The 12,648-nt window shown below is 39.9% G+C and overlaps 1 protein-coding gene across 5 annotated transcripts in view; it reads left to right on the forward strand.

Moving 5' to 3' along the window:
- The window catches only part of CALD1 (caldesmon 1), a 202,601-nt gene that overhangs the window by 42,993 nt on the left and 146,960 nt on the right, over window positions 1-12,648 (forward strand). For 4 of the 5 annotated variants that reach the window (XM_065939008.1, XM_065939007.1, XM_065939012.1 and 1 more), the window contains exon 2: window positions 2,403-2,443. The exons of the other annotated variant lie outside the window; for it this stretch is intronic. The gene's annotated coding sequence lies outside the window, so the exon portion shown is untranslated. The remainder of the gene's footprint in view (window positions 1-2,402; window positions 2,444-12,648) is intronic. 5 annotated transcript variants of the gene reach the window in all.

Consider the following 12,648-nt stretch of genomic DNA (forward strand, 5'->3'; position numbering starts at 1 on the left):
TACAGGCCAAGGGGTCCCAGAGTCGGACATGACTGAGACTTGGCATAGCACAGCACAGACGGACAGCAGTCTGAAAGCTCCAAGATGAGGAGCTGCCCTTTTCACCATTTTACTCCAAAGTCGATTGGTTTCTCTAAGAAAATAGTTCTGTTTTTTCAAGGAAGATCAGTAAAATGTAGGAGAAATCTGACACAGTTAAAAATAAATAGAGCACATTTAGTCTTCCAGGTAAAATACTGCTGGGCCTAAAAGACTGCTGAAAGATGTATGAAAGTCTAGATGTTGGATGATCCTATTCAGATACTTTTGTGTGATATACAGATTATTGAAAGAAAAGTTACAGTACAAAGTATATAGAAAATAATACACAAGATAGAGAAAAAGCCTCTGGCTACTGGAAGACTTTTTGACTGTATTATCCACTAGAAATGTTTAAGCGATCTGAAGGTCTACCTTACACCTTTCAGTTCAGTTGCTCAGTCGTGTTTGACTCTTTGCAAACTCATGACCTGCAGCATGCCAGGCTTCCCTGTCCATTACCTGGAGCTTGCTCAAAGTCATGTCTGTCAAGTCAGTGATGCCATCCAACCATCTCATTCTCTGTCGTCCCCTTCTTCTCCTGCCTTCAGTCTTTCCCAGCATCAGGGCCTTTTCTAATGAGTCAGTTCTTCACATCAGGTGGCCAAAGTATTGGAGCTTCAGCTTCAGCATCAGTCCTTCCAATGAATATTCAGGACTGATCTCCTTTAGGATGGACTGGTTGGATCTCCTTGCAGTGCAAGGGACTCTCAAGAGTCTTCTCCAACACCACAGTTCAAAAGCAACAATTCTTTGGTGCTCAGCTTTCTTTATAGTTCAACTCTCTTGCACATTTAGTGATTCATATAATTTAAAATGAGATTCTCTGTAAGCACTAGATGTCCATGGTTGCCCAATTTAAAAAAAAATATGTGTTACTTTGCAATTTTGGCCAATTTTTTTTCCTGGGAGGTAAGGTGGGAGGAAGCAGGGGGTGGTGGGATATGGTAGAAGTTTCAACTTTAAAATATATGTGAGCATTCCTATTATTTAAAAGAAGGCTCATAATGTAACATGTTGTTTTATATTACTCTTAGATTATATTTATGATTAAATATAAAACTAAAGCTAAACAACTGTTACTATTATGATTTAAAAGGTAAATGTTATATACCTTAACAACTAAAAAAATAATAATGATATTGTTTTAAAATAGGGAAGGAACTGTAAAACATAGTGTTAAGGAAACAAATTTCCCTATGTTTTATAGTAGAGAGTCAGGTAATGTCTAAAGATGACATCTGTAGTGAAAACAATAGTTATAACCCCAGTCTGTCTGTCTAGCAATCCATCTTTCCTTGTGTGCTTCAAAGATTTAGCATATAATTCTTATAAAAATGGGTAAACTTTAGCACACCAAATTCTATTAGTCAGACACTTGTAGGGGAAAGTCCTAAACTATTAAAATGAGAGTGAAAGTGAAAGTCGCTCAGTGGTGTCCAACTCTTTGTGACCCCATGGACAATGCAGTCCATGGAATTCTCCAGGTCAGAATACTGCAGTGGGTAGCCTTTCCCTTCTCCAGGGGATCTTCCCAAACCTGGGATCGAACCCAAGTCTCCTGCATTGCAGGCAGATTCTTTACCAGCTGAGCTACCAGGGAAGCCCTGTTAACAAATAGTTGAGACTAACAAAACAACTGACAACTTTGTGACTTTTTACCAAAATGATGATGATGATGCTCAAATGGTGTCAATCCTTGGGCAACTCTATCTTGTTTTAGGTACAGTACTGCTTGCTAAGTAAAAGTTGTACATAGAAGGGAAATCAGAAATGTTCAGTTTTAGAATTTTGTGTTTAATGAGATGCCAATAGCTACCTTTTACTATTACAATGTCTGGACTTAAAATGAGGTTTGCCTCATTTCCCCGGTATGTGGGAAAGTGTTACACTTCCTTGCTTTGTTCTGACAATCAGTTTATTTGGTGAATGATAATGGGTAAATTGAATGAAGAGAGACTTTCTGGAATTTCTAGAATCATGTGTCTGAACAAGACATACGTTTGATCGATTCACTTGTCAAATGTGTTGCCCAACATGGTATAAATAAGGCATGCAGTAGACTGACCAAGATTTTTATTCTTCAGTTGAATGTCATATTGTGGTGATTTTCATAAGAAATTTGACAAAATTTAATGTTATAATTTTTTTAAAGAAAGACACTAGCTAACACGCTCCTGGAATATTGTCAGTGTTGAATAATTGTCATATGAGTGAAAGCTAACACCATATATAATCTATGACATGGATACCTCCTTGCATAAAAGTATTTCAACTTTATAAAACAGTGCCTTTTATCATAACCTTTCAAACTTCCTTTCCAGATCTTAAAGCAACTTGTGCTACTTCATTTGAAGAGAATTAGGTATGTTTTATTGCATTTTTATTTGTTTATTTTTAATATAAATTTTTGAAATGCATTCATTTATTTATTTTGCTGCTTTGGGTCTTAGTTGTGACACGTGGACTTAGTTGCCCTGCTGCATGTGGGATCTTAGTTCCTCTTCAGGGATTGAACCCGAGTCCCCTGCATTGGAAGGCAGATTCTTAACCACTGGACTGCCAGGAGAGTCCCTATTGCATTTGTTATACTCAGCTTTCTATTTTGTGATATAGTGGTTGTGTCTGTCTCCCTGTTTAAGTTCTTTGAAGACAAAGACTGTGCCTTTATTGACCTTTGTTTTGCTCCCTCTCCACTATGACTAGTACAGTACTTTATATATGGACACTCCAGACTCAGGTCAATAATTGTTGAGTTGCTTTGAGATGAAATTGTTGGATAGGTTTTTAGAAAACTTTCTGTGTAATAGGCCTGTGACAAAGCTCAAATGTAATCATGACAGAGAAAGTTTTGACACTATAAAGTTATAAACTGGTGTTCAGTTCAGTTTAGTTGCTCAGTCGTGTCTGGCTCTTTGTGACTCCATGGACTGCAGCCCGCCAGGCCTCCCTGTCCATCACCAACTCCCAGAGTTTACTCAAACTCTTGTCCATTGAATCAGTGATGCCATCCAATCAGTTCATCCTCTGTCATCCCCTTCTCTTCCCGCCTTCAATCTTTTCCAACATCCAAGGAGTTAGTTCTTTGCATCAGGTGGCCAAAGTATTGGAGCTTCAGCTTCAACATCAGTCCTTTCAATGAATATTCAGGGTTGATTTCCTTTAGGATGGACTGATTGGATCTCCTTGCAGTCCAAGGGATTCTCAAGAGTCTTCTCCAACACCACAGTTCAAAAGCATCAGTTCTTCGGCGCTCAGCTTTCTTTATAGTCCAACTCTTACATCCATACATAACTACTGGAAAAACCACAGCTTTGACTAGACAGACCTTTGTTGGCAAAGTAATGTCTCTGCTTTTTAAAGACATTTTTCATCATTTAAGCTTCAAGCATGTGATACGTGACTGAAGGGAATTCCTGGAGAACTGTATTAACATGTTCCAAAGGGCTGAATCCTGAGGAGAGGATTAGGAGTGCACCTTCAGAGATGCAGCCTAGTTTCAGCCTAGAGACCCCACAGAGACTGAGACAGAACTGTCTTTGAGTGTCTCCTGAGGAGGTGCGGGCAGGCAGTGGACTGCCACGGCGCAGCGGCTCTGGGTGCAGCAGACCTGGGCATGGCATAAGCCCTCTTGGAGGAGGTCGCCATTAACCCCACCACAGAGCTGCCAGAACTTGCACAGGACCGGGAAGTAGACTCTTGGAGGCACAAATAGGACCTTGTGCACCAGGACCCAGGAGAAAGGAGCAGGGACCCCGCAGGAGACTGACCAGACTTGCCCGTGAGTGTCCAGGAGTCTCCGGCAGAGGCGTGGGTCGTGGTGGCCTGCGGCAGGGCTGGGGGCACGGAGTGCAGCAGTGTGTGCCTGGGATCTCTTGGAGGAGGTCGCCATTATCTTCATTACCTCCACCACAGTTTGGCCCCAGGTAAATAACAGGGAGGGAACACAGCTCCACCCTTCAACAGAAACTGGTGTTAGTGGTTATTATCACACACATCTGTAAATTGGAAAGTTTAACTTTGGAACCCTTAAGCAAAAATGCTAGAAAGTCTCCATTTATCTCATTTACCCATTATCATTTACTAATCTCTGTGGGTCATCCTGCCAACCCCAGCTGTCCCCTCATCTATGTTCCTTGAAATACCAGAGTTGCTAAAGGCTTGGGGAAGGTTTAGTTTTCACATTATCTTCTTATGCACACCCTGACATCATCTCAAAAGTACAATTAGTATAATACTTACATAAAAGGTGTTTATCAGGACAAAATCAGACAAATAACTAAAGACTTAAGCACTCAATATGCTTCCCAGATAGCTCAGCGGTAAAGGAGACATGGGTTCGATCCCTGGTCAGGAAGATCCCCTGCAAAAGGAAATGGCAATCCATTCCAGCATTCTTACCTGGGAAATCCCATGAACGGAGGAGCCTGGCAGGTTCAGTCCACGAGGTCACAAGGAACTGAACACGACTTAAAGACCAAACAGCAACAGCAAGCACTCAATAGAATTAATACCGAATAGATACTTGCATGTTTCACAGATTTTACAGGGCAGCACACATCTGCTTGAAAAGTAAAAAATTCAGCCCTTTAGATGCCTGATTCCAAATTGTCAAACATTAAGTATCTTGTCATCTACATCTGGTTGATAGAATGTGAATCCTCCCCCACACCCTTTTTTTGTTTTGTTTTTTTTTTACCAGATGGCTTCAGCTATAGATAAAGCATGGACTTTTCCATGTTTCACATGGTACTTGATGTTGTAGAATTCAGTTTTTGTGCTGTTCTTTTTTCCCCTCTTGCTATTGCCTGGATCTCATTAGAAACCATTAGTGATGTAATACTAAGCCTATGGAATCTTAAACATGCTTTTAAAATCCTGTGGAATAAAGATGTCTCCTACCAAACCAAAAATGCAGTGGGAATAGACAAAGTTACATTTCTTTAAGAAAAAATGACTCATTTCATAGTTTCCAAACTGTTTTGACTGAAGCCTCTCAAAATAAACTTTCTACAATATGCAGCCTTTGATGTCTGACTTTGGGGAAAAAAATCATTTCTAAAGATACAATTCAGTCTTTTTTGGGTGTTCATGTATTTTTGCAGATTAACCTACTTTTATTTCAACCAGTGAATGACACAATATTAAATAGCCATCAGACTAAAAAAGAAAAGTATGTTTGAAGTGGTCTTAACTCCTACATAAACCAAATGTAAAGAACATGCCATAAGACTTTTTAAATTACCACAAAAATAGAATTTCCAGAACATTACCAGAAAGGGGATTTGGTCCATTAAGAATAACAAAACAGTGTAGATGTCATGAAAGTGGAAGATTAGAAGTGCAGTTAAACTTAGTAATGATATTTTTGATTCATATGCTATTTCCTAGGCTAGGCAACATTTTTAATTTTTCACAGTCCTGAACCTTAATCCTTAAAGGGTAATTCAAGTTTTGGAGCTTACATGCTGCAATTTGTTTGGGGTGGCAGTTTGCCATTGACTTGCCTCTGGCTTCTTTTGTGCTCTTCCAGCTGCAGGACTCAAAGGTGGTCATTTATTAAGTCCAGGTCTACATATGGCCACTGAAATAACTGGCTTTCAATCAAACCTTTATAAAAAATCCAAACAACCAGTTCTTGTGCAGTTGATCAGATTGATTTAAGACATCAGTTGCTTCTGGTCAAACAACAGTGAATGAAATACCTGAGTAACTGAACAACCTTTTCTTTCTTTCTTTAATTCTTTTTTTCTTTTGAGTGTTTCCCTTTGGAGCAGTGGGAAGGAGCTAGATTAAGATGTGCATTCTGGTTCCAACTCTTCCACCTCTGTCTGATGCTTGGCAAGTTCCTTAACCTCTCAAGCCTGTACTTTCTCATCTACAAGTGGAGAGAAAAAACACTTTCCTCGTGGGTTTGTCTGAAACATTAAAAAAGAGATGTATGGCATTTGACACACCCTTAGCATATGGTAAATATAAATTTCTTTCCAGTTGCCTGAATGGCATATACATAGCATCTTCTGCAAAAGCAGAAGACACTGTAATGATAACTTCTCAATAAAAAAGTGAAGAGAATATTTGACACTCAAGTCATTAGACTATTATAAATATCAGATTCTAAGATATATCTCACTTGATCAAATTCAAGTTCTATAGCCTGATGTCTGAGATAATGGCAAGAAGGGACTGTTGCTGGAATTTATGTTATATTATGAAACCTGTACATCCTCTAGAACTTGATGTTATCTTCAAGCCTTCTATTTCTTTCCTTTCTTTCAGAGGCCCTTTTAACCTATTATCCAATAATATCTCTAAACTCTTCTTGAAGCTACATGCATTTTTAGCCGGGTACTAGCACTGCAAGTAATGTTTTCCAAGTGTTTAGTACCCATACTTTGAAGAGGCTCTTCTATTATTTGGCCTGAAACTGTCATTTCAAAGCATCAAGACTGAGATAAAGCAGGGAATGGGAGATGGGAAAAGGGCAAGGCAACTAATATTTATAAGATGACAGAAAGTTTAATAGAAAATGAATGGGGTCATACATTCTGGCAGGCTTGGACTTCATTCCAGCTCTGTTTCATTCTACTTCATAGGGTTGTTAAGAGGATGCTATGTACCCAGTTAAAACAAATCTGTTTTGCAAACTTTGCTAATGCTAGCAGACAGTTAATTTTGGATTCCTTCTTTCAAATCATTTATTTTAATGAGTAATTAAGGGAACTTCCCTTGTGATCAGGTGGTTAAGACACTGTGCTTGCCCTGCAGTGGGTGCAGGTTTGATCCTTGGTCTGGAGATTAAGATCCCACATACCATGTGGTGCAGCCAAAAAAGAAAAAGTAACTTGGGTAGTTTACGGTCTTTAAATTGCTATAAAATGTCTAAGTATTAAAGAGGGAGAAAAATTAGTGTTGTTTTCTCTGTGTAAAGATAATTTCATAGCCTAACTTTCAGATTTGTAGAAAGTGAAAGTCGTTCAACCATGTCCTACTTTTTCAACCCCATGGACTATGCAAGTCTATAGAATTCTCCAGGCCAGAATACTGGAGTGGGTAGCCAGCCCTCCCCTTCTCCAAGGGATCTTCCCAACCCAGGGATGGGACCCAGGTCTCCCATATTGCAGGTGGATTCTTTACCAGCTGAGAAAGTCTTATGTATATTATTTCCACCCCCACCCCGTGAATTATTGCTAACCATTTTTATCGCTAAGGGCATCTGCTCTAATACTACAACATAGTGGGTCTCAAACTAACACTGGAATCATCTGGGGAACTTGTAAAACAGTTTGCCATGCCCCTTCCCCTGTCTCTAACTCAGGAGGTGTGGGGAGAGGCCCCAAAGTTTCACAGTTTTGAGTAAATTTCTATATTATACTGATGCTGCAGGCCTGGGGGCTACATCTTGAGGACCACTAGGGTGGTATTTTGTTCTAGATAAGCATCAAACCCCAAGAGCTAGGTTTCAAGTTGTGCCCAGGTCAAAGAAAAGAGAAAGGTGATTCGGAGGATCAAGGTTTCCTACGCTGCAGGCCTTCCTCAGGGTGAAAGTTCTCATTCTTTCTGAGACAATCTCTTATTTTTAGCTGGATTTCAAGAAAAATGTGAGAAGCAGGAACTAAATCTTTATAAGGTAGTGTTAGTTGCTCAGTCATGTCCAGCTCTTTGTGACCCATGGACTATAGCACACCAGGCTCCTCTGTCCATGGAATTCTCCAGGCAATAATACTGAATTGGGGTCCGTTCCTTTCTCCGGGGGAATCTACCCAACCTAGGGATAAAACCCGGGTAGATTTATAGGTATAGGTAGATTTATAGGTAGAATTATAGGTAGATTCCTGAATTATAGGTAGATTCTTTACCATCTGAGACACCTGAGCCACCGTGGAAAACCTTATAAGGTAGAGGCAGGCCTAAGTTTGCTGTGTGTATAATATGTGTATTCTTTCAGAATAATATGGAGATTTCTTTTTTACTGAAGTCATTTGGGGTGGATTATTGGTCTATATGATTTGTAAAATTATATTCAATCATACAATTAAAGAAAAGACCTCTATTTGCAAAATAGCCCAAAGTCATTTTATACTTACCAAAAAAAAATGATCATAGCACTTCCTGTAGATAAATCTTCCAAATGATTTATGAATCATTAATAGCTCAATTCCTAGACCCAGGGATTAGAATTAAGTGTTGTATCTGAGAGAGGATAACTTCACAGACTAACCAGAGGAGATAGGACAGATTGGAGAGAAATAAATGCATCATATCTAGAGTCTTCACTGACTATCTTTTCATCCAAAGTTTCATTGTCACCATTTTAATTAAGATTTCAAGAATCACCAAACTTATTTCCATATTGTTTAGTCCCCTCCCTGACCCATCTCATTCAAGACACTGATTGTGAATCTTTCCAAACTATCATTTATATTTAAAAACCCTAATTCCTACTGACTGTTCCAAGAATAAAGTGTGAAATGGATATCCAAGGACATAATCAATACAGCATGCTTCCCCAACACTCCCGGCCATACTTTTGAATGTGCTTGCTCATGAATTTAACTTGTGTGTTTCTGCCCAAATGGCTTTGCTTTGTTCCTGAGCAAGAGTGAAATATCCTCACTCCATTTTTTTCTAGTTATCCTGAAGCTTAACTCTTCCCTGAGAGCCGGTCTTCTCTGTGAAGCCTCTCCTGAGTACTCTGTGTGTGTGTGTGTGTGTGTGTGTGTGCATGTGTGTGTGTGTGTGCTGAGTCGCTCAGTTGTGTCCAGCTCTTTGTGACTCCATGAACCACAGCCTGCCAACCTCCTCTGTCCATGGAATTTTTCCAAGAAACAATATTGGAGCAGATTGACATTTCCTACTCCAAAGGATCTTCCCAACCCAGGGATCAAATCTGCAACTATTGCATCTCCTACATTGGCAGACAGATTGTTTACCACTGTGCCACCTGGGAAGCCTTCCTGAATACTGTGGCTCATCTAATCCATAAATAGCAGAGCTCTTCCAATACACCTTTCATCCTTTTACCCTTGAGGAACTTGAGGTCTACAGAGTCCATGACTTGTCCAAAGTCCCATGACTAGTTAGCAGTGTCACCAGAACCTAAAATTGAGGCCATTTAACATCTAGCCAGTACTTTTCATTACACGGTGACAGTTATCTGAATTATTTAAACTAACCATAACCTTTTTTTGTATTGTTGATTAATTGTTCATAAGTATGTAACCTGGAAATGACAGAGCTCTTCCTGGGTTATTGGGGCCTCAATCTCCATATTTCTAGGAATCTCCAAGAAAGAGAGTGCTGGGAATGCCTATGTTTTCCTGTCACCTCCTGCTCCAAATTCCTGTCATCCTCTTTGAATTTTCCACCCTTCCCTATCTCTCCCGGCTTCACCCTATGTGTGGAAAAACTCCTTTTCTCCTGACTCCCACAAAGCTTTGCTGTTTAATAGACTCTGATGAATGGTTTGAAGTGTTAGAAGAATATCATGGTACAGCCCAGACTGGGTCACAGTTCAAAACAAAATGTTAGACATGGTGGCCAGTGGGGCCTAAGGAGGAAGAGAGCAAATGAGAAGTTACCTGAGACTGGAATGGCTACAGGGAAAAAATCAGCTTTTTAGCTCTTTGCCTTAATTCTCTCCCAAGCAACTTGGGGGTGGGGATGTTGTTCACATTTATAGAAACAAAAATAGATCAAAGTGTTCAATTTACATAAAACAGTCATCTGCCCTGGGCTTATGCTCTTAGTAGCTCTAAGTCACAACAAAAATGTTGACGTTAGTTTTTCTTTAACTTGGGCCAGACTGAATTTTTAGGTAGCACTCCATTCCTCAATGACCAAGGCAAATTTCTGAGGTCAATGGTATATTTTTCCTTTTCAATTTCTGCACAGGTAGTTAGGAAAAAGCCTCAGGCAGGGATGTGCAGAATGCCCTGAGATTAGGAAGGGAATAGAAGCGGAACATGGGAGCTTGCTGATATTTACTGTTTCCTTCACGTCAGATGTCATACTACCATGTCATATCTCATTTAGTTCCCAAAACAACCATGCAATGTAGATGCATTCCATTTTTACAGAGAAATTAAACAGTGCACAGAAGTCATCCAGCAAATAAGTGGCAGATCTGAAGTTCAGATGAAGATCTGTCTGACTTTAAAACATTGCTCATGTCTCAAAGCAGCCAAAGAAATTACAGTGCTGGTCAGATGACAGTTGTAGCAATCAGGCACAAAAGTTTGTGAATGATGAAAACAGTAGTGGGAATGGAAACAAGCCCTCATGACTGAAAGAGCCTAAGGAAAATCCTCGGTTTTGATGACCATTCATAGTATTTGTGAAATTCCCTGATGGCTTAGCTGGTAAGCTGGTAAAGAATCCACCTGCCAGTGCAGGAGATATAAGAGACAAGGGTTCAATCCCTGGGTTGGGAAGATCCCTTGGAGAAGGAAATGGCAACCCATCCAAGTATTCTTGCTTGGAGAATCCCATGGACCAAGGAGCCTGGCAGGCTTCAGTCCATGAGGTCCCTAAGAGTCAGACATGACGGAGCACACGTGCATATGCACTGTATTTGTGATGAGAGAAAGAGTGAATTTAAGATAGTGTTGATCCGATCCCATCACTTCATGGCAAATAGATGGGGAAACAGTGGAAACGGTGACTGACTTTATTTTTCTGGGCTCCAAAATCACTGCAGATGGTGATTGCAGCCATGGAATTAAAAGATACTTACTCCTTGGAAGGAAAGTTATGACCAACCTAGACAGCATATTAAAAAGCAGAGACATTACTTTGCCAACAAAGGTCCATCTAGTCAAGGCCATGGTTTTTGCAGTAGTCATGTATGGATGTGAGAGTTGGATTTTAAAGAAAGCTGAGCAGAGAAGAATTGATGCTTTTGAACTGTGGTGTTGGAGAAGACCCTGGAGAGTCCCTTGGACTGCAAGGAGATCCAACCAGTCCATCCTAAAGGAGATGAGTCCTGGGTGTTCATTGGAGGGACTGATGCTGAAGCTGAAACTCCAATACTTTGGCCCCCTGATGCAGAGAGCTGACTCATTGGAAAAGACCCTGATGCTAGGAAAGGTTGAGGGCAGGAGGAAAAGGGGACAACAGAGAATGAGATGGTTGGATGGCATCACTGACTCAATGGACATGGGTTAGGGTGGACTCCGGGAGTTGGTGATGGACAGGGAAGCCTGGCATGCTGCGGTTCATGGGGTTGCAAAGAGTCAGACACGACCGAGAGACTGAACTGAACTGAACTAATATCTATATCTGAGTACCAGAAGTAAGAAGCAGAAATGTCAGTCAGAGATGTTGTTTGTAGAAGATAATGATAAATCATGATGGGAAATGGCAAACTTTCTTTCATCCTTTCCCCTGTGTGAAGCTATTTGATCTTACACACACTCAGAGGCCCTCCTACAGAATCTTAATTGGGTATGCTCAGTCACTCAGCCTTTATAACCCAAGATGGGCAACGTGTTCAATGTGGTATCACTGAGAGCCTTCTTGGGCAATTTTTATTTATTCATCTTGCCTGTGAGTGGGCAAGGCGGGCAGGTATCTGGTTTTTGTTACTGCGTAGAAGTCCTTAGAGTTTTGTTGATGTGAACAGATAAGTACTAGCATCTGAACGGCAATTACTCTATGTCTAAACAGAGGAGTCTGTGGCAGTTTTCTTACTAAAAAGTTGTTAAATTTGGCAATCCTGACTCTGTTCCAGTCATACATTTTCTTAGCCATATTAGGTTATATGGAAATAAGCCAGTATCATGGCCAGTGTATGAGTAGTTTTTCTGTACCAAGGCAGTTTTCTTGAGAGTCTTTCTCATTAGTTTAAACGAAAAAGAGGCAAATGTGGCTCAGAGTATATTTGATATATGGTTGGAAAGAAAAATAAAATCTTGCCAATCCCAAAAGTATTAGGAATAGCAATTGAGACCAAAATCAGATTTTTAACCTGGAAGACTTGGGAATATTTGGAAGGAAGGAAAGAATATTTACCTTTGCATTTGGCATTTGAAGGACTTTCACTTTCACAGCAGGGGGCAAGAACGACTTTCACTTTCTACAAATCTGAATTCCTTGATAGTTTGGAAGAAACAAATAAATATTTGAAGGGCTGTATCAATTTATTAAAAGTCCAACTAACCTTATCACAGATGCAGAGAAAGAGAAGAGAACAAAATCACATTAACTGTCTTATATTTTCTCTTGCTTTTGTTATCACTCAGTCTCTAGTGTTAGAAATTCAGCGTTTGAGTTCTGGATCCACTACATTCTGAGTAGTTATAGGTATTGGACTTAATTTCGTTGTTCACCAAATGGAGATGATATATTCTCTATCTCACAGTGTTCTTATGAGAATCAAATGAGATAATGCATGATTCAACCACTAACGATGGAAAGTATACTTTCTCTTCCAAACTACTTCTAGAGAAAAGTGTAGCAGCAGGTTATTTACCTGGTTGCTTTGGTATGGTTATCTCCCTTTCATTCATAACTTAATCATATTCTGTTTTTACACCTAATACAAATTCATCCATATATTCATTAATTTAT

Source organism: Muntiacus reevesi, chromosome 6, assembly GCF_963930625.1.
Source record: "Muntiacus reevesi chromosome 6, mMunRee1.1, whole genome shotgun sequence".
NCBI lineage: Eukaryota > Metazoa > Chordata > Mammalia > Artiodactyla > Cervidae > Muntiacus > Muntiacus reevesi.